This window comes from Ascaphus truei, chromosome 2 (assembly GCF_040206685.1).
Source record: "Ascaphus truei isolate aAscTru1 chromosome 2, aAscTru1.hap1, whole genome shotgun sequence".
Classification (NCBI taxonomy): domain Eukaryota; kingdom Metazoa; phylum Chordata; class Amphibia; order Anura; family Ascaphidae; genus Ascaphus; species Ascaphus truei.
In genome coordinates, this window is record NC_134484.1 from 389,271,756 (window position 1) to 389,295,214 (window position 23,459).

The window sequence follows — 23,459 nt, forward strand, 5'->3', positions numbered from 1 at the left end:
CAATTAAAATAATATAATAGTGGCTACACACAGTTTTGTTAATTTAATAGACTCTGAATACTTTTAAATAAAGAAAAACATACATACTATATTGGCAAAAAATTGTTATTTGAAACAATTAATTGAAATCACCAATGGTAATTAAAATAGGTGAAAAAATGGCATGTTTCAACAGAATACAGCAGTTTCAGCAAAGTACCTGGCTGAAATCTGGGTGCATGATCTTAAAATGTCAGTCACCTTAGGTTCCCTTCTGGCTGTAACTATGCTCTCTGTTGAATATTTCAAAGGGAATTTGGTTTATGTCAGTCATATCTCTACCACTTACCTCGCTGCAGTTGTAATACTTCCTTACATTTAGGGAGCAGTTCTTTCTGTCCAGAGCAGTATTATTTCCTGCTTCGGACATATAGAATTATCCATAAATGTAAGGACGTGAGTATTAATCAAAGCCATATCTCTAGTTTCACCTTCCTGCACACACACTCTGGGTCTTTGTCGCTAATGGAATATGTGACATAAATGAATGCAACAAAATCAAAGAGTATATTGCGTGTGCGTCTTACAGTACATACTAACCTTTTTTAATCATTGGGCACAGTAAGCATCATTACGTTTCTTAGTCAGATATATTGGCGCAAACATGTTTTGAAATAGGCGGAGCAATAGTGATGAAGCACATATGAACTATTTGTATATGTGCATCAAAAAGTTAGAAGACACCTTGTCAAAAAGAGGTAGTTTATATTTAAAATGTATAATTAGAAATACATTTATTGGTATACAGTATATCAACAAAAACATTATTGATGCATCATGGCTGTTTCAATATATAAATTAACTAAATCTATATAGCATGTTTCACTTTTAAGAGGAAAGTAATTAAAAATGTACAGTATAAGCATTTGCGTCAACAGTAGATTTGAAATGAATCTATGTATCAGGCTGATACGTAACACCACATAATGCATCAGATATAATTTCAGACTCTGAACTCTGGACTCGATTTAGAGTTTACAAGTACTGTAATAGTCAAAAATAGCAGTGGCGTAAAAAGTTTAGCACTGCACCAACACTTTCTGGAATTAGAAACCAATTACTGTAGGCACTAAAGAGTTAATACAGAATCATTACAGAGTCATTAGCAGTTAGTTTTCAAATATGATAATAAGGTCTTAGATTAGCGCTATTGGCTATATGTAATTTAGAACTTTGCAGTCATTAGTCTGTGAGTAATAATTACATCTGTGTAATATTTGCACTTTAATGCACCAGCAAACACCCTTAAAAACATAACCTTTGGGGGACTAATATTAGTCTGCAACAACTGAGCCTAGTAGAAGGAAACCGCAGCACAATGACTGAGGAAACAAACTGTCCGCAGGCAGAGAGAAAAGAAAAATATCAATTTAACAGCGAGGGAAATTTGAATAAATAATTATATGTATGTTCCCCCAACCCCTTTTTGGTGTATTCTTAAAAATATCAAGTATTGCCATGTACCACGATCTATGCATCAATAGAGTAGCAATTTCAGCAATGGCTCCAGAAAAGTATATTGCAAATGCTGGGTTTTATTATGATTAGCACCTATTCTTATAGTGTAGTTGTGTGAGGATAAGCGTAAGGTTCCACCCCCATCACACATCTTGTGACGCGTGTCAGCCTCAACCTGCGGCCAGGCGCCGGTTTAATAGGAGATGAGACACCGCAGGGATCGTCCCCAGGCTCCGCCCCGTGACGCATCCAGCGACGCCACCGGTGACGTACATCAGCCGCAACCTGCATGCAAGCACTGCGCCTCTAAGAAGAGAGGAACCGCAGGAACCGTCTCCAGGCTTCGTCCCCGTGATGACATGGGCAGTGCACAGCGCGCTCTGACTACGCGCAGACGTCGCATGACACAGGCACTCAAAGGGTTAATTCGTCCATTATCCCACAGCTGCTACTGACTCTGCCTTGTTTGTGGTGAGCACTCCGTGACAGTATGCTCAGCCCCCCATACATGGACCCCTTTGAGGTGCATTGACACTTGACCGCGCACACCAACATGTTTGACAGACTGGACAAATATCTGGAGTTAAATAACCAGCGCATGGAGATACTCCAACTGCAGGTTCAAACCATTACCGACCTGAAGCAATGCTCCCATTCCAACTCAGCAACCCCTATGGCGGAGGTTCTGACACCCATCCATGTGGCTACCGCTTCTGAACCACGACTACCTACCCACAATCGCTACGGCGGTGACTCACATGGTAGTCGTGGTTTCCTCAATCAATGCTTCATCCAATTCGAGCTGATGCCTTCTCGTTTCGTGTCTTTTCGATCAAAAGTAGCATACATCATTTCCTTGTTGATCGACGATGCCCTGGCGTAGGTTCTTCTTCTTCTTTAACGCAAGGTAACTGCTGCCTCCTGCCTCTTGCATATCTCCCAAGTTAACCATTCCGTGGCCCGATACGAGCTAGAGTTCTGCACCATCGCCCCAGAGACTGGTTGGAATGATGAGACACTAACTGTCGCCTTCTGGCAAGGCCTCTCCGAGAATCTGAAGGATGAGCAAGCGGCCCAGGAATGTCCCACCGACCTGGACTTGCTCATCGCCCTTTGCATCCGAGTCGACCAGCGGTTACAGGAGAGAAGATCCAAGAGAACCCGGCGCAAATTGAACCTCTCAATTTATTTCAGGGGCTGTCAACCCACCTACTCTGGATCTGGAGGAACCCATGCAACTCGGTGGCAATAAGTTATCCCCCGGCAAGAAACAATGGTGACACAATGCCGGCCTCTGCTTATACTGCGGTAACATTGGACACCAGGCACTTGCTTGTCCTTACAAATCGGGAAACACCAAGTCCCAGTGAGAGCCAGGAGAATCACACTGGGAACACTATCAACTTCTCCTCCCGAAAAGAAAAAGATGCCAACTAGGATTCTAACCCCCCATTACCTTAACCGGTAAGACCTTCCATACCTCCGCACAGGCTTTTCTGGACTCCGGTTCAGGGGGTAATTTCATTGACCAGGGATTCGCAGAGAGAGAAAAGATTCCCTTGGTACACAAGAAAAACCCTGTAGGCCTGGAGGCCATCAATTTCTGCCCTCTACAACCTGCTTTTATTTCTCTACAGACCATCCCATTCCAGTTGGGTACAGGAGAGCCTCACATCAAGATGATCCAATTGGATGTCATCCACACTCCCACGGTCGACGTCATCCTTGGACTTCCATGGCTTCAACTACATAACCCTCGCATAGACTGGACCAATGCAGAGTCCTTCCAATGGAGCAATCAGTGCTCAAAGAACTGCTTCAGTTCCTCTAAACAAATATGTAGGGTTTCTCTACTGAACACGTAAATATCTTCTTACCTGAAATCTACTCCGAGTTCTGGGACGTCTTTAATAAAGCACAAGCGTAGGAACTACCACCATCGATTTATTGCCTGGCTCAGTTCCCTCTCGAAGGGCTTCTTACCCGTTATGTCCTCCTGAGACCAAGGCCACGAAAGAATACATATCTGAGAACCTCCAAACTCTTTGACAAATTGCAGGGGCCACAATCTTCACCATGCTGGATTTACGAGGGGCTTACAATCTAGTAAGAATCCATCAGGGGGATGAATGGAAGACTGCTTTCAACACCCGGGACGGAAACGACGAATACCTCATGATGCCATTCCGCTTTTCTAATGCTCCAGCAGTATTCCAGGACTTTTTAATGACATTGTCAAGGACCTCTTTGGCCAATTTGTCATTGTTTATCTTGATATCTTAATTTTCTCCAAGTCCGTACAGGAACATCGGGTCAGGTTAAACAGGTACTTCTACGTCTGTGAAAGAATCATCTTTTCGCTAAGCTGGAGAAATGACAGTTTCATCAGACCATGACGACCTTTCTAGGTTACATCATATCGGATACAGGTCTTGCCATGAATCCAGCCAAGGTACAACCGGTAGTGGATTGGCCTCGTCCCACGACACTGAAGGCCGTGCAACACTTCCTGGGCTTCGCCAACTGCTACCGAAGATTCATATTGAACTTCTCCTCTGTAGTAGCGGCCATTAAAGCTTTAACACAGAAAGGTGCCGACCCCGCCTTGTGATCTTCTGCTGCGAATCAGGCGTTCGAGAGACTGAAATCAGCCTTCGTGTCAGCTCCTGTCCTCATACATCTGGACCCTGGTTTACCCTTCACCCTGGAAGTGGACATTTCTGATTTTGGGGCCGGAGCAGTACTATCACAGAGAAAGACACCTGCGGCCAAACTTCTCCCGTATGCCTTCTTCCCCAAGAAATTTTCCCCGGCCGAACAAAGTTATGATGTAGGCAATCCAGAACTCCTGGCATCAAAATAACTCTAGAATAATGGAGACACTTGCTCGAGGGGTCTGAAACCTCTTTCACCATTCTGATGGATCAAAAAAACCTCCTGTACATCAAAAGCGCTGGTCGGTTGGGGTCACGGGAAGCTCGATGGTCACTTTTTTTTTCTCGGTTCAATTTTATCATTTGATTTCTACCTGGCTCTAGGAACATCAAGGCAGGTGCACTCTCCCGTCAGCCCTGCTTGATGACAAGGCTGAAGACCGAGAAAAGACTATACTGCCTCCAGTATGCATAATTTCCGCGAACACCTTCGATTCTTTTGGAGAAAATCATTCAAGGTCACTCCAACATCCTTGAGGGTCCTTGAGGGTCTCAAATTCCCAGAGGGTCACCTTTTTACCACACCTGCATACCGTAGGAAGGTTCTAGAATGGGACCACTACTCCAAGAGTTCAGGACATGCTGGCACTAGGAGAACCACTGATCTGCTAGAATGGATTTTCTGGTGGCCACGAATATGGAGGGAGATCAAAGAATTTGTTGCCTCATGCCATACATGTGCTCAAAATAAAACTCCCCGGAACAGACCTACAGGGTTACTTCAACCTCTTCCTATCGCAGATCGTTCATGGACCCACTTATCTATGGATTATATCATACAACTACCGATATCTAAAGGCATGAACACCATTCTGGTAGTGGTGGACCGTTTCTCCAAGCAAGCTCACTTTATCCCTCTTAGGGGCCTGTCGAATGCTTCAAGCTTTTTGAAATTTTTGTCAAAAAATATTTTCGTCTCCATGGGGTTCCTCGGGTTATTGTCTCAGATCGGGGTTCCCAATTTATTTCTAAATTTTGGCGTTCATTTTGCCAGCAATTGGGGATATCTCTTAATTTTTCTTCTGGTTACCATCCCCATACTAACGATCAGACAGAACGAACTAACCAATCATTAGAACAATGTATTTAATGTTGCATATCCGATACCCAGGACAACTGGACTGATCTTCTTCCCTGGGCAGAGTTCTCTCACAATAATTTAAAGAGCGAATTAACAATGGATTCACCATTTTTTATTAATTATGGCTTTCACTCATCAGTCCTTCCCATGACAGGACACAGATCCGGGGTACCAGCTGCGGATAACAGGATTCAACAATTACAGAACTCATGGGAGAGGATTCAAGTGAATCTCAAGAGAGCAGTTTTTCTACAGAGAAAACAAGCGGACCAAAATCGATGAAGAACCCCAGCTTACAATCCAAGGGATAAAGTATGGCTTACAACCAAGAACATTCGGCTAAAGGTACCCACAGCAAAACTAGTACCAAGATTAATTGGCCCATTTTCATCTCCGAAAAGATTAACCCGGTGACCTATCGCCTACAATTTCCAACTTCCATGTGTATCCCATCCATGTTCCCCACATCCCTTCTGAAACCGTGTGTACAAGACTCTCACTCTCCTGCTCCGGCCTCATTAGAGGAACCCCTCCTTATTGACAAACAACAAGAGTTCGAAATTCAGTCGGTTCCGGATTCCAGGATATCCAGGGGAGGCTTCCAATATCTCGTCCATTGGAGGGGCTTTGGTCCCGAAGACCGATCCTGGATCTCTCGGCACCAATTACATGCCCCCAGGCTCGTCCAGGCCTTCCACTGGAAGTACCCTCATAAACCATCCCTGAGGAGCCAAGAGGTCGCTCCTGAAGAGGGGGAGTGAGGGGTACTGTGAGGATCAGCGTAAGGTCCTGCCCAGTCACGCATCTCGTGACGCACGTCAGCTTCAACCTGTGGCCAGGCGTTGCACCACTAAAAATAGAGACACTGCAGGGACCGTCTCCAGGCTCTGCCCCGTGACGACATGGGCAGCGCACAGCGCGCTCTGACTACACGCTCTGATTATGCGCAGACGTCGCGCGGACACAGGCACTCAAGGGATTAATCCTATCCATTGTCCCATAGCTGTTACTGACTCTGCCCCTGCCTATCGGTACACAGCAAACCTATGATGCTCACTCCCTGCAGCCTCCCCATTGGTTTGTCCCCATCCAACGAGTCAACATCCGTTTTGGATTTAACATTAGGTTTGGATTGAAAGAAAAGAAGATAGAAGAAAAGAATGACAGAAGAAGATAGAAGAAGGTGAAAGAATATGAAAGAAAGAAGATTGTTTTACCTGATGCTGATCATCACAGAGGATGAAGGCGGATTGCAGTGGATGATGTTGCGAGTCGAGCACTTCCTGATACGCCGAGATTCGGAGGGTGAAGACTTCTAAAGTTAAGACAAATATTGAATGTATGTAATTGTCTTTTTTCGGGTTTTTTTATAGTATTTAATTTTATGTTTTTCACAGGCCATTGACTGCTAATGTATTAATCTGTGCCCTGTAAAGATAAATACAGTGACAGGCAATGCATTTTTTGGCAAATGCTTGTTTTGAATTGATTATTATTTTTTCTATTTCTGCTTATTGTTTTCACTAAATTGTTTGGTATTTGGATGGCTTGTTTTTATTACATTTTATGATTTGTTAGTGGTTTTATTTATTTAATTGTTTTGTTGGTTAGGTGTTTATTTAATTGTATTCTAGTGTTTTGGGATAACATAATTTTATTCTTTTGGTGTTTTGGTGTTGGAATAATTGTATTGATGTGTTTGTAACCAGGTACCTAATGGGCTACTAATTTCTCTGCCTAGCACATAAGCCCTGGTATCAGCACAAGCGTAAGATTTTATCAAGGCTGCTAGAATAGGCCCCTAAATGTTTTATCTAATATCTTGGGGGAATAGCCATGGGCAAAGACACAGGTTCTAATATATTTGATTGCAGATCCTAATTGCTCTTGTCTACTGGGTATCCTAGGGAGAGTTGTATATAAATTCCTCCTCGAAATGTGTCATATATAAATTGACATAAGCTGGGACCGCATTGCTGCCCATGACAGCACCCTTAATTTGCAAATAATACCGTCATGGGAGAGCAGAACTTAACCGAGAGATCAAGGCAGCAGACAGGACACAGTAGTTCAATAAAGAATGGTTAATCCGCCCGAAGTCAGCAAGCACAATACAAAAAACACAATCAGAGCTATGTTTATTAAAAACAGTGTATGGGGGGGGGGGGGAATCCTAGCTTGCTAGGTGCTGAGTGCCACCTCAGGGCTTGCTTACTGTCCAGACCTCTCTGGTACAATTCACAGCAGAGAACTTTCAAAACTCCTGCTGAAAAGTCCTGCTCTCCGCTTCTCCAGCACAGCTACAGTCCTGTAGCACAAAGCACTTTCAAATTTCCCTCTTGTTTTCCTATGTCTCCGGCAAAGCCTCAGAGCACACCGCTTAGTTCACCTCCACTACAGGATCAGAATGAATTCTGGAAGTGAGATCAGCAACCCTTTACATAGACCTCAGCCTCCATCTGAAACTATGGAGAAGGGCTACCAACCAATCAGAGCACATTTGCTACATGAGGACCAGTCAAAGCATGGATGCTACATGGGCCACTCACAGAGCGAGCTACATAGTCCAATCAAGGCTGTTGGAAATTCAAACTAACTACTGAGACCTGAATCATTTGGGGCTTAGACTCAGACTTTAAGTTCCAGTTTCAGCCGGATACCCTTTGTGGAGATGGATGACTCAGAGTCTTGGCTGAACAATGGCCCTGGCATCAGAGTCACAGTTCCCGAAGCCAGAGTATACACACCCCCCTCAAGTCCCAGTAAAAGCCATTTCTCCAGACATTTAGGCCGCACAAAGGGTTTCTCAGCCCTGCATGTCCAGAGTCCTTGGCTATGCTTTCATACAAATTTTCAGACTGTATACACATTTTAAGAGTGCATTATTACAACAGGACTAATGAATCACAGTTTACATGAGATGCAAGGGGCTTCCGGGCATGTAAGAACAGGGTAGCTCAGGAGTCTAGTGGCCACATGAGCCCCAGAGAAGGACTGGCAGGGGCCAGGGACCAGGATTAACCTTTATTTTACTGGTGCTTGGATCTTTTCCGTCACAATAATATAATTCAATTTTAAAGGGATTTTTGTATAAAATGAAGTGCCACAATAGCATGATGTATTCAACAGGAACCGTGTCTATGTAATGTGCAGTAAGTGCAGCACTATTAACTTCCAAACCTCCCTCATGAGGTGTAATGGTATAGAGGCTAGCCACATCCATACTTACTAGTATAACATGTTTACCTGTTCTAGGGATACTCTTTCATTTCAACAATAAAATGAATGTATTCTGTACATAATAGTTTGTGGTTTGAACCAACGTTTGTAAGAATATATCCACAAAAATCAATAATGGCTGATTAAGAGAGTATGTAGCTGCTATTACGGGCTTACCAGGTGGTTGAGACAAACTTTTGTGGATCTTAGGAAGGGTATAGAAAACGGGACATTTAGAGTGTTTCATAGACAATAAATCTGCTTCTGTTTCTGAAATCCAACGATTTAAGTCTAATTTACTGTAAGTATGTCTTAGATCCCACCTGCATATTTCAAGGTGGAATCCCTACCAAATAACATATAAGGCGACGGCTACGTCAGGCTACGGTCGCTGCAAAAATCAAACTGTGATAACTTCAAGCGATCGCGACTAAGCCGCCACTCCATTACGCGTCGCGCTTACTATAAGCGCTTGCGACGGCGGCAATGCATTTGTTTTGCCGCGACATTGTGTCACTGTCGCCAGCACTATAAGCGCAGCCTAACAGCTGGTGTCTTAAAGCTGGCAAACCACTTAATAAATATGCACCTCTGATTCTCACTTTTTCTTTCCCTCTCTCTGACTCTCTGGCACTATCTCCTCCGACACCCTTTAGCATCTTTTCACACTCACCAACACAAAACACAGAAGTAAATGGCAGCAGTTTTTGCATCATTTTAATAAACTTTTTGCGAAATTTCAGGTGAATTTTATGAAATATTGCTGTTATTTTGCAAACCTGTTGTGCCAATTAATATTTTTTCAAATTCTTAAATAATGAAAACTTTTGCAAAAATATTTCTGAAAACATTAAATTTAAGAAAACACTGTGAAAACATTTGTGAACCAAATGTTATGACCTTTACACAACTCTTGTCCTGGGGAATTGTGTTTTATATACACACATAAATGTGTGCGTGCGTGTGGAGTGTAGATCCAAAAAGGTTGATTGTGATCTGCATTAAACTCCAATAACAGGTTTAATTATGTATATACACTAATACAAATCATAAACAAAATTGCTTTATTTAATAAAACTTTTTATTCTAATTAACCTGTCTTACCAGTGATAAATTATATGATAATGCTTTTCAGCTGTGATATGGAATTGGTTGGTTGAGCACCAACTGTCAATTGGCTGGTTTTGCTTGTTCAGACAGTGTTTACAGTTAGTAGGTGGAACTTGTGTGGAGCAGTTTGTTTTTGCCTCTTCTAAATAAAACAAAATCTATAGACTAGAGCAAATAGTTTTCTATAAGCAAATTAATGCACACTCCTATTGCATAAGTACACATATGAAAGCGGACACATCACACCTTTTACATATTAGTGATCTCTGTACATTACATATTATGAACAGAGCTTTATGGCTTCACTAAAGGTTGTAAAGTGGGCAATAATACGTGTGTATATATATATATATAATACACGTATATATGTATGTATATGTATATACACGTATTATATGGGTATATATATATATATATATATATATATATATATATATATATATACGTGTAAATATATATATATATATATATATATATATATATATATATATATATAATACGTGTATATTATATATATATATATATATATATATATATATATATATATATATATATATATATGTATATATATATATATATATATATATATATATATAATATACACGTTATATATATATATATATATATATACCCATTTAATCATTCACTAAGAATGATATATGCATGTTAACAGCGCAATATTGAGTATGCAATTATTTCGCAGGGAGGTGATCTGTGATAGACACTAATGTTAAAACCCCACATGAAAATAGAAATATTTTCTACTATATAGTAATATTATACATAGTCTACTATAGTATGATTACAGTACCCTATGATAGAAAATTGATTTAACCCATTTGATGCAAGAGGGGCTTCCAATGCATTGCAACTTCTGCAACAGAAGATTAACAGTAAAAAATCCACAAAAAATAAATAGCTAAAAAATGTTGGGTAAATGCTGCATAGCTGGTAACTTAGATATACTAAGGGGTTACTATAGTCCCTACAGTAAAATATCTGTCACTAACTACTGTAACTTGACCCTACCATGGAGACCTTTAAACCATGGCATCCCCATGGTTTTCCAGTGCCTAAGATTAAAAACCTGAGCGAAATATAACGTCTAAAAGTAGTGGCACTCAGTACTATTAGTGTTTAAACAGTAAATCTGTATTTTGTACTTAGTGCAGATGGATTTCATTTAGTTTGTCGTTGAAAATGGGGGCATCTGAGAAAAACTCACTATTAAAGAGCACATGAAAAGATTTGTCATATAATACCATAAATACCCTACCAGCAGTGAGAGCAGTAAAATACAGTTTTCATTCATTCAGAATTTACCATTTTTGATGATAGATATGTAACGGGTATTCCCCCACCCCCAATCGCAGATAGAATGAATGTGAGGGGGAACCTATATGTTACCAGGTGTGGTGCTATATACCAGTTAGGCTCACAGGAGGTCTGAGCCTCCGCCAGTGAGAGACTGGGGTGAATCCTCTGGAACGATCTTAGTTACAGCGCCTCCACCTATGTAGGATTCGAGGAGTGTAGAATTTCCGTACACAAGACCCACATACACAGTAAGCACATACACCGAAGTATATATATAAGAACAGTTTACTGTATAGGAAACAATACATAACACAACATACATCAACAATATGACATTGACAGTGTCCCTCTATGACACTCCTACCCGTCTTCTCAGTGCCTTAACCCCCACACCTTATTCCTCCCCCAACACCGTGTACCCAGAGTCCCACGAGTCCACTAAGAGACCCAGAACCTATAGGCGGGATCACCGCCTGATGTACCGGTTTGGTTGGTGAACTTAATACGATACCTGCCCGGGCATACATCTGCGCCCGGGTGTAAAGATCTTCACAAAGGGTCGGACGCAGGAACAGGAATCCGCCTCCATGGTGGGTGACTCCCGCATGGAGTGATCCACCTTTATAATGTCTCTCACTGTAGAGCCTGTCTGAGCCCAGACGCAGGCCGCAATCACTGCGTGCAACTGGCACCGGTGATATCACATAACACTGTTCTGTAGAAAGCAACCCCCCTTTGCACTGAAAGGGGCCTTTCCTGGAACTGCCAAACTAACTGCTGTGCTGCACTGCAAAGCAACAATATCTCTTCTTGTCAGAGCACACAGCACTGGAGCTGTGTCTCTGACTAGAATCACTCTCAGTTAAGGGCAGGGTCCCTACCTAAGGGGCCGTCCCTATAACTTACCCACTAACCTAGTGGGGAGTGGGGCCTACCTGGGCCTGGGGTATTCTCTGTGGCCTAGTATAGCAGAGCACTGCTCTCTGTACACTACCTTCCCCAATCGCTTCCTGGATCCAACTGACACTCCCTGTATGCACACAACAATGTATCTTCTTTGCTGAAGGAGAATCTGTAAACCCTATTGTCTTCAATGCAGCAGGTGATATGGGTTAAAGGGCAGTCCCCAGAGGCTGCTGGGAGTTGTAGTCCACTCAGGACCTCTTTTACATTGGGGCCACGTGCGCGAACTGTAATGGCCACCGCCACTGCTAACTGCGCATGTGCGAACTGGGGGATGTCCCTGACTATGAAGCGCCTCTTCCCACTTCCTATAATGGCTGTCATGTTGCTTCTGGGGCTATACTGCACATGTGCGAGCTTCCGCGCATGCGCGAACGCACACAGGATGGCTGCGCCCTGTAGCCGATGTCGCCGGGAGCCCCCGGTGACACGATCACCCCTGCAACTGCCCTCACGCTGTCGCAGGTAAGAGAGAGAGAACCGAATGTCTGGGGAGCCAGAGGGGACCTGGCTACAGATGCCTAGCGCCATAGTTGAAGGTTTTACCTTATAAACACCCTGTGTAAAATATAAGTGAATAGCTAACTGTAGCTATTTTAAGTAGCACCTTGACACAGGTGGAAATACAATTTCCACCCTATTATGTAGACAAAAAGTGCCTCATATTAATTCTACTGTTTCATTTGTTTCTGGTTGCTATGAGATACAGTTCCTATCATAAGGGATTCAAGGTTGTGAATTACAACTTTATCTCATAGCCACCACAAACAAGTGAAACAGTATAATAATACTATTTACAACTCTCTCAATGTCTTTTTACTCTCACGTTTTTTCCATTATGTTTCCCCTTGGTATGAACCTTACAAGGTAATATAATCAGCTGAGCGAGTCTTTATCTTCTAGTTTGTGATTAAAAATGCCATTCATGAAAAATACTACACAATCTGAAAAAAAAGTTTTATCTCCTTCAGTACCATGAGGCCCTATTAGACCCTTTCAATAAAGGCAACATTGAGGTCTACGTACAGTATCAAGGCAATTATGGAGTCAAAGTGAGGCATGTTTATCCTGCCACTATGTATCAATGTATTATGCTCCAATATTGCCACAAATGCCTTAGCTTGCACTGTGGGGAGTTTCAGTAGGAGGCGTTAGGTAGGAGTTGCATTGTGCACTGATTATGATTAGATGTATCACAGTCTGTGTATCTCTGCTTCAATGTTTTAACTTTTATTTGCTACAAAAAAAACACCACATCTGAAGTGTAGTAAGTCAAACATACTCAGATGTTACATAGTTACATAGTAGATGAGGTTGAAAAATTGCCTACAGTATATCCATCAAGTTAAACCTATGTTAAATTTAGATGCTATATTTGTATTTACAGTATATTGATCCAGAGGAAGGCAAACAAAAACCCCAAGTGAAAGATTATCCAATTACAGTACTGTATGTCACATAAGGAGAAAAAATAAATTCCTTCCTGACTACAATCATGGCAATAAGATTTTCCACTGGATCAACATCCTTCACATGTTTACTTATTTGTTATGTTCCTGTATACCTTTCTTTTCTGAAAAGAGGTCCAACCCTCTTGGTAAAGATATCTATTATATCTGCCATTGCAGTCTCCATGGGTAATGAATCCCACATTTTAACTGCTCTTATGTAAAGAACCCTTTCCTTTATTGCTGGTGAAATCTCCTTTCCCCCAAAGGACCTTAAGGGGTGACCATGTTGTTTGCACTGCCCTTGGGATGAATAGTTATTTTGAAAGCTCCTTGTACACTATTTATCCTGAATATATTTGTATATAGTTAGCATGTCACCTCTTTTCTAATGTAAACAATTCTACTTTAGCTAACCTCTCCTCATAAATCAGATTTTCCATCCCCTTAATTCATTTGGTGGCTCTTCTCTGCACTTTTTTATGGAGTGGTGCCCAAAAATGTACTCCATATTCAAAGTGCGGTCTTATTAATGCTTTATATAGTGCTTTATATAATGGCATAGTTTGGAACAACTTATCCTTCATAAATGCATGTTGACTATTACTAATAATTTTGTTATCCATTAGGTATTCCGGAATATAATCCCATACTAAACCTTGAAGTAGCTGCCTCACTATTGATTTTTCTAAATGTTTAGAGGTCTGTAATTCCCCAGGTTATGATCTAGCCCCATTTGTAAATATACTGTAGTCACCACATCTGCTTTTCGATCCCAGCAGCCATTTTTAAATCTCCTGCGTCATGTGACCGGGACATTTAAATGCACAGAAGATACCAGCACCCCATACCGGGGCCGGTAACTCGGGAAACAGGGGCCCCCGGTCCTGAAAGGAATGCGGTTCAGCTCTGAAGACACTGTTATTAAAATTTAAATAAAAACTCTGCGATCGCCTGTAAAAGCTCTGCAGAAAGATGCAGCTCACTCTGTGCAGCTCTTTATGCAGCTCTTACAGATTGCGGCCAGATCACACGGGGGAGAACTGAGAGAGGCTGACATACCATCGCTGCTGTCCCTTACGGTATTGGCATTTTCATACCCACGGTTTGGGACTTGTGGAAAGGCTTTAAGATTCCTTCTGAATACCGTGATAACACAAATGACAAATCATTCGATGGGGTCATGCCAAACCATTTGAAATGCCAGCAATTTTATCGAAGCTACTAGAATAGGCACCTAAGTCTTTGTTGAACCCATTAAATATAGTTTTTGATCATTTATTTCAAATTAGACCATGTTATGATCACTGTTTCTGTTTCTCACTCTCTCTCACCATTTATTATATAAAAAAATGTAAAGCAATCCATTCAATCGCACTCACAGTTGTACTCTGCTTTTCAGCACATCAAATAGCACCCTGCTAATATTAGACGTGTATCTAATATCTTTGCTTTCAGCACATCAAATAACATTGTTCTAATATTAGATATTTATTTAATATATTTTCTTTTTAGCACATAAATGTGGTCCTGCTAGACGCAAGACCCCATTTGATGTGCTGAAAAACAAATATATTAGATAAATATCTAATATTAGCTGGGTGCCATTTGATGTGCTGAAAAGCAAAGACAACAATTGTTAGTGCAATTGAACAGATTGCTTTAAATTATTTCTATAATAAAGGGTAAGGCACTAAATAGGTTGTTCTGTGTGCTCTTCTGCTTTATTTAGTAAAAATCTACAGAGCGTTTATAGCTTTAATAGAGAGAAGGAGACATTTTTAAGTTATATGGGACTTAACAGGATTCAGGAAGCAAGTTCAGTGATTTTAGTAGGAGAGAAGCAGTGACAGATTAAGGAGAGGGAAGTGATTCTAGTAGCACCATTTAGGGTAGATTTTAGGGGGCAAAGATGAGAGACTCGGAGGCCAGAAGGTTACAATAATCAAGATGGGAAAGAATGAGGGCATAAATTAAAGTTTTAGTAGTAAAGCGACAGAATAAAGAGTGTATCTTTGCATGTTATGAAGGAAAATGTGACAGGTTTTAGCGATTGTATAGATGTGAGAGAAAATGTGGCTCCTAGGCAGTGTGCTTATGATCCTGGGTGTATGATAGTGCTGCCAACAGTAATGGTGAAGAGTGCATAGGGAAAGTGGGAGCGGGAAGGATGGTGGGGTGGATGAGGAGCTGTTAAGTTTGAGTAAGTGGAGGGTCATCTAGGATGACATCGCGGAAAGACATTCAGAGACTTTGGTCTGGATAGCAGGTACAAGGTCAGGGGTTGAAAAGTACATAGATGTGATTTTTGAACTCAAAAGATGTGATATGGCCAAATAGAGAGAGTGCAAAGAAAAGAATGAGATAAGGTCCCAGGACAGACTCCTAGGGTATGCCCCCAGAGAGATCAAAAGAGGAAAATCAAAAGAGACACTGAAAGCCTCATGAAGGAGCTAAGAGGAAATCCATGATTTGTTATAGGTACCATTAGTACCATTAGGATGTGAAGGATAAGAGCTGGGCCCACAGTATCAAAAACCACAAACAGGCTGAGAAAAATAAGCCATGTGTAATGACCGTTGGGTTTTTTAGAATGAAGGTTTGAATTACATGTGGGTAGAAGTGTTGAAACCAAATAGTAGAGAGTCTAGGAAAGAATAGGAGTTATCAAAATGCATCAAGTGAGAGAATATAAGGCGCTCAAGGAAATAAAAGACAGGAGATAGTGTCATTTTTGACAATAGGTGTAACTATTGCATTATTGAAGGATGGAAAGAAAGGGGCAGAGTAGAGGGGGAAGTTGAAAATGTAAGTGTAGGTATTAGAGTGGAAGCAAGAGGTTTGAGGAGATGGGATGGAATGGAAGGAGAGAAATATCCTTCTTCGTGACAAAGGAGAAAGAGTAAAGGAAGGCAGGAGGAGAGTTAGGAAAGGTAGGTGTAGAATATGAGGATACAGAGGAGATGACTTGATTATTGGAATCCACCATAGACTTAAAATAGTCAGAAAACACAAGGTGAAATGAAGGATGAAAACAGCTTACAGATGGAGGTCTGAGGAGAGAGTCATAGACAGTGAAGAGACGACTTGTGCATGTGCATTAGTGAAGGAAAGTAACTTTGTTTAGCCTGGGCGAGAGCAGAGTTGAAACAAGATAGGATACATTTATAGTGGAGGTAGACAGGGAGAGTACGATGCAGGGGAGCAAATGTAGGATTGGATCTGTATGAATGGTAATTTAGTCAGAGTCTAGCAATAAAGTGTTAGAGTGGTGGAGAAGAAGGGCAAATAAATCAAGAGAGGAGGATAGGGCAGATTTGTCGTTTTTGACAAGGTTGTTGGGATCAGTAGAAAAGCAGACATAAGGGAGCAGGAATCTCAAGGAGTCTAACGTCTATAGTTTCAGAAATGAGGGGTAGATGAAGGTGAAGAAACGGAGTGTTGAGCGAAAGTAAATATAATGATGTGATGGTCAGAGAGAGGAAAGGGGGAAATAGAGAAATCACAGAGAGGACAGATTTAGTAAAAAACAGGTCATGATAGTGGCCATGCTTTTGGCTGCAATCCTTTGGTGAAGACCAAAGGAATAAGTTAGGGTGAAAAGCCCCAAAAAAATGCATCATCAATATTGCAATTAAAGTTCCCAAGGAGAAGAGAAGGGGTTTTGGAGAGAAAGAAGAAGAGCCAGAATTTAAAGCTAGAGCAGAAGACTGAAGGGGAGTTAGTAAAGGGAGGTGGCTGATAGATGATAGCACCTGGAGAGAGACAGGAGGGAATAGATAGCTGGACAGTGTGAGCCTTGAAAAAGGTAAGAGAGAGAAACTTAGAAAGGATTTGGTAATGACAGAGGGAGGAGAGAAGTCAAACACCTCTAACTCTGCCATCAGGGTGTCAGGTATGGGAGAAAAAAAGGTTATTTCATTATTGTTTTCTGCTATTTAGTGTTTTTTGTTAATAAAATTAAAATATTTTATACAAGGTCAGAGTGTTACAAATAAAAGGTAGAACTCAGAAAAAAAATACAGCGTATAAAGAAAATAAATGTGCAATAAAGCTTTCTACTGTATGTTTTAAGAATTAATTTAATCAAATTTAATTTTCTTAATCCTATATATGTTTTTCTATCTGCAGAAGTGGTTTGTTTTCTAATAATTTGCCCAAGACATTCATAAACTGCAGTCCTTAGTATTCCTCTCTGAAAATCCCCAGTATTTCTAAATAGAAAAGAGAAAGGAAGACTCATTATTCCATATATAGAATATATAGTTGGGCAGGTATACATTGTACAAGAATACACATCATAAATATTATTCAAACATACAAAATACAGTCCCAAATATAAATAGACTTACATGAGCTGACACTCCTGGATTGAGATTCAACGTTTCAGACTCAAGTTCTTTCTGTATGGAGTACTGAGTTGCAGTCTACAAGTATGTCACTTTTCTTGACTATTTTGAGATAGTGAGATTTTGCCTTTAATCTTTTTTTGTACAATATTAGGCAGGCAACAGCAAATACATCAAGCAAGTTCTTGGCAACCCAACCTTAATTTTGACAGGAACAATTTACAAGTCACATCTGAGAAAAGGAAAATACAAGAAGGTTGATGCGAAAAGTCTGTTTTTAAATTCAGATTAACACATATCATAATACATTATAGATGCTTTTAGGGATTGGTGAACTTCTTACATAAATACATTTACAATATAATACCGTGATAATATAAGCAATTAAGTGATGATGAATCAAAGCATGGGAGCAAAGTTTTGATAAGTATCTAGTTTGAAAACTGTGAACAAATATGTACTGTACCTACAGTAGTCGGAGTTGTATCTATTTTGATATACAATTGAAATGCAAGAAGTATTCCAGTTTGTTTAAAACTGAAATCCCTTTCATCCTTAAAAGAGAAATAACAGATTTGTTGCATATGCTGTGGTCTTATCCTCCAGTTGCGTCCCTCTGGGGGGGAATTAAGAATTGGCTACAGAAGATATTGGGTCACGATATACCTATGGATCCTTGGTTATTCCTTCTAAATATATATCAGTGCAAGGTTTGTCCAGATCCGAAAGTAAACTGGTTGCCATTTTGCAACTGCAACAAGATGTGATATTGCAGAATTATGGAAACAAAAAGATATCCCACAAATCTCATAAATTCGTAATAGAATTTGGTTTGTTTATCAAATGGGGAAACTAATAAGCCTGGTCAATGACACCGGCAGTAAATTTCAGTAAGTTTGGCAGCCATGTTTAGCTCAATCAGACATACCGGGGGTGAGTATGGCCACAATTCTGCTATGATAGTTGCATGCGTTCTCCTTTGAAGTAACAGTTAAGGATGACTACTAGATGGCTTTATCTGAAGTCTCTACTAGAAGAGAGGAGACCGTAAACGTGCAGAGGCAATAAAGGTTGGACCAATCAAACACAAGAAAATAACCATGCCCTTACCCCCTCCCCCTAAAACAAATCTTGGGCAATCACCAACAGACCGAGGTACTGTAAGGAATCGGGGAACACGCCCCCTGTGGTGTGCTTCCTCCTTACCTGCCGCATCTCAGTTCCCGCTCTCCTTATAGAGCATGTACGCACCCGCGGTTCCCTACTCGTACATCAGAGCCGGGCCACCCCTGGTCGCGTCACGCATTCTCTCACGCGTGGCACGTACACGTGATGGCGTGCGCCGCTGTCCAGCTGCAAGTCAACTTCACGCCCCTTGTGGCGTATTCTCTACCCATGCCTAGTTTCTCTGATGTCTCTTTGTATGGCATGCGCCGTCCTCTAGCTGCGAGTCAAGATTCCCTGTTGATTCTTTGTGTGGCGGGCGCTGCCCTCTTGCCTAGTTTTCCTGATGTCTCCCTGTATGGCGTGCGCCGACCTCTAGCTGCGAGTCAAGATTCCCTGTTGGTTCTCTGTGTGGCGGGCGCTGCCTCTAGCTGCAAGTCTTTCTTCCTATGCATCGCTGCCCCTTAGTCTGTTGGATCGCTCAGGGTTCTATCCTTAATAGGGGGTACTGTAACGATGCACGGAACACGCCCCCTGCGGCGTGTTCCTTCCTTACCTGTTTCCTTCTAATCGCCGCCCTCTAGCTGCGAGTCAAGATCCTGTGTCTTTAAGGATTCTTAAGCAAGCGACGGCATCTTGCTTCCTGGCAAATCCTGCCCTCCTCCTCCTGACAGGAAGTAAGCCTCTCTTTGACTTTCTCTTTGCATTTAGTCTTTTGATGCCTGCCCTAGTGCCGCTAGTACCCATCGCTTGCTGTTCCTGCCTGGACCTCCTTGGGACCTTTACTTTTCTCCTTTGGATTCCGGAAGAATGGGACAGTCATTCTTATACTACTGAGGTTAGTTTACTGTCGGGTAGTGTAGGTACCTGCTTAGTAGGGTTCACCTTGACGTGGTAGCAGGCTTATAATTCCTTGGCCAATGGATTAGACTAAGAACCCTTATGTTATGTTTAGTTTTGCTGCACCTTGCTGTTTCTGGCACTATGCCTTTAAGGAGGCTGGATGTCCTCCAAGAAGCAATTCCCTTGTGGATGTTACCTTGTTCTCTGGACTCTACCTCCCGGCTCCTTCCATGTTCATGTTCCTAGTTCCATGTTCTATGTCCATGTTCCTGGTTTCTGTTTCCAGACTCCTGTGCTGAAGCGTTGGCTTCCCTCTATCCCCGCATTGGTGCCTGAGAACGCGCCCACTCCTGCTCTGCTGTCAGAGCATGCGCGCACATGCAGCTGGATCAGTTGTGTCTCTGAGCCAGGCACCGCACCTCCAGACGCGTCGCGCATTCTCATGCGCGCGGCGCGGTCATGTGACTACGTGTGCCGATCCCCAGCTGCGCGGCAACTTACTCCCTTCGTATCCCCTGCGGATTCCCCCCCACCTCGTTACCGGGTCCTTCCCTTTCTCTCTCGCTTGTGTGGGGAGCACAAGCGTAACAGGTTCATGCTGGGTACTTGCTGCAACATTTCAGTGAAATTTCTGCAGGCAGACTAATGGCCCATCGGATTAACAGCGGGGGTCCCTGGCAGTCCGATTTAAACTTAATGGGACTGCCAGGGACCCTTGCTGTGTTAATCCAATGGACCATTAGTCTCTGCAGAAATGTCACTGAAATGTTGCATCATGTACCCAGCATGTACCTGGATCTTGTTGGTGATAGCCCCAGATTTTCCAAGGCAAGTTTAAGGCAAGTTTTAGTATACTCGTCGGCGCACCTGTAGATGTGTCTTACCTGATATTATTTTACCTCAGAAAATGTGATGTAATGATATGTGTATATACTGTATTGTTCCGATTTTCAATAAAATGTAAGTTACAAAAAAAAAAGAGAGAAATGACATAATGTAAGGTAACATATTTTTTATTGTAATTTACTGATTGTCTACATTACCAAAACATCTTCCCTTCCTGTAAATTAAAGGTAATTTTTTAAGTTTTTATAATAATAACAAGAATGGCCATTGAGGAGAAAGGCTCTAATTTGGTGCAAGAGGTACATTTCATAGACAAAAAATACGAGATATTGGAAGATAACGCGGCTATATGATAATGATGCAAAAAAACAACAACATTACAGTGTATCCTCATAAATGTTTGTGTATGTCTGCTTTATAATATCGTTCTTGTCTCTGTCTGGATATATGCTATTTGTATATGCATTATAAGTACATTTGTATTCATTTCTAAACTACTATGAGAGCCTTCTACTGCATTTAAATGCAATGTATTCATACCACTCTCATAATTTATTTCCTTTTCCACTTTTCATGTAAGATGGGTTTTTAGCCAAAAAACACATTAGATCAACCATCATCAAGGTAACCCATTCACTAGCCAAGTTCACTCTGTTTTGGCAGCCGTGTGTAGCACAAGCAGCTAAGAGAATTATGACCCTTTTCCCCTCTCCTCAGTATGCTGCCACTAACTTCTTAAACCATGCACAACGACAAATAAAATCAGACATTCATACTGTATTTATTGTATTTTTGCTACTTGAGGAGGAGGTACCAATGTGAAATTGACTCTACATTTTTGTTAAAAAATAGTTGACCATATGGTTTGCCTGTTTAATATGCACTTTATTAAATTGATAATGTTTTGTGCACTTTGATGTGGGTGTACTTACTGTACAATTAGTTTAAAGCTAAAATAGAAACAGAGGCCCTTATTCACTAAGTACATACTCAAAAAGGAAGCGCAAAAATGGAAAAACCATCAGTCAAAATTGAAAAACTTTATAAATTGACTCAATATTACATAAAAATCACACAAAAATATTACATGATATAATAAAAAGATCCTAATAGATCTAAGACCCACACAGTCTATGCACTAAAGGAGTATTCCCAAAACACAACCCCCTCAGAACTAAAGATGGAAACGTTCAGGGTGAAAAAGAGATGTTCCTGCTTACATATGAAAAGGAACACACCCTGTGCAGGACTGGTGAGCATCCGCAGCTGGCTGGGCTTCCGTCGTCACGTCCGCTCCCCACTGCGTGAGGGCATCACCTCTACGCGTTTCATGTCATATGACGCTTCTTCAGGAGGTATATCCTAGCAACACCCATGGTTGCTTATTATAGCAAGACCGGCAGTGCATAGACTAGAACATCTAAGCAGTATAAAAAGATCCCTCATCACACATAGTCTATCAAAACACTTCGCGGAGAAACACCAGGGGGACACCACTGGTCTGACATACATGGCCATTGAACATGTCCCGGGCCACTGGCGGGGGGGGGGGGATCGCAACCAGGAACTCATGAAGAGAGAATCTTTTTGGATACACAGGTTGCGGACCCTCTCCCCCAGGGGCCTCAACATGGAAATAGAGATAGTACCGTTTTTATAGCAACTGTATAATCACTGCTAATCATGTCTCTCTTGTTCATTTCCCCTGTTTCTTTCCTCTCTGCTATTGACAAGTCCCTTTTTTGTCTCTAGAGATTCAGTTCAACTTATATAGGTTCATTAGAATAGAGTCAGTGCAGCTGTATTTTAATCCCTCGGGGCAGACACCCCTTTAGAGATCTCAGTGATAGGATGTTGAAACCAATTTTTGAACTCTTTTTTAACAATGAATTGTATAAACTGAATATTTGTGCTGTAATTGATCATGATGCCGCTTGCAAATAGAGTTTGCAAAAAGGTGTCCAATAGAGGTGCCCTTCCATCATGCATTGCTTTGTAACCCCTGATCCTTGTACATCACGAAGCATCTGGTACCCATTTTTTCCACCCTATTCCACATCAAAAGCGTATCTGGCACAGAGCAACGCTGGGTGCAAACCAGTTTATTGAATTGCCCCTTTAAATTCTCCAACAGCCCTTTAAGGAGATTGTATTATACTGTCAATTCGGATTTTCATGTGGAGATACATTCCATTAACCTTTTTTTTTCCCCACAACTTTTTTCCCTTCCATAATTGGAACAGCACCCTTTTTACATGCAAATAATGCTTTTTATAAATAAATAAGTTTTTATAAATAAATAAGTTTTTAAACAAATATTATCACCGAGATTGTTTAACCTATAGTGGATTTCACCCCCCATTTATGTTTATAATCCTAAACTCCCTTCATATAATTATACATATATTTTGATTTTTATTTATATTTTTTCAACAATATGCCATAGATTTATCCATATATGGATACCACACGGATGCTCCCTCATGTACATTGATTAATTCCTCGTTAGTGATTAGTGCAGACCTCGAAGAAGCAGATGTTTTCAATCACAGTTTAGGATGTGAGCTATATTAGGACGCAGACTAGCAGGGGGCGGTACACTCCTGACGAAGCCACGCACCGATTGGCGAAACGCGTAGAGTGGAACCCGCCTACAGGAAGAGAGTAGCAGGGACGAAGATTGCAGACCCACAACCGGAAGTGACGTATCGCGACCAAACCAGAAGTGACATATCGGAGTCCACCGGAGGGGACAGGACGGCACGTGTCAGAGGGAGCTCCAGGGACATACCAGACCGAAGTCCAACATAAGAACCGGAGCGGACGACACCCGAACACCCTAGAGGGAGCTGAGAAGGTGGAGCGTGGGTGAGCCAAAAGACTACAGACAACTCTCTTTCATCACATT

General features: G+C 41.5%; 1 protein-coding gene across 2 annotated transcripts in view; it reads left to right on the forward strand.

The window, feature by feature from the left end:
* DGKB (diacylglycerol kinase beta) overlaps positions 1-23,459 on the forward strand; it is an 895,737-nt gene that overhangs the window by 841,620 nt on the left and 30,658 nt on the right. The gene's annotated exons all lie outside the window — the stretch shown is intronic.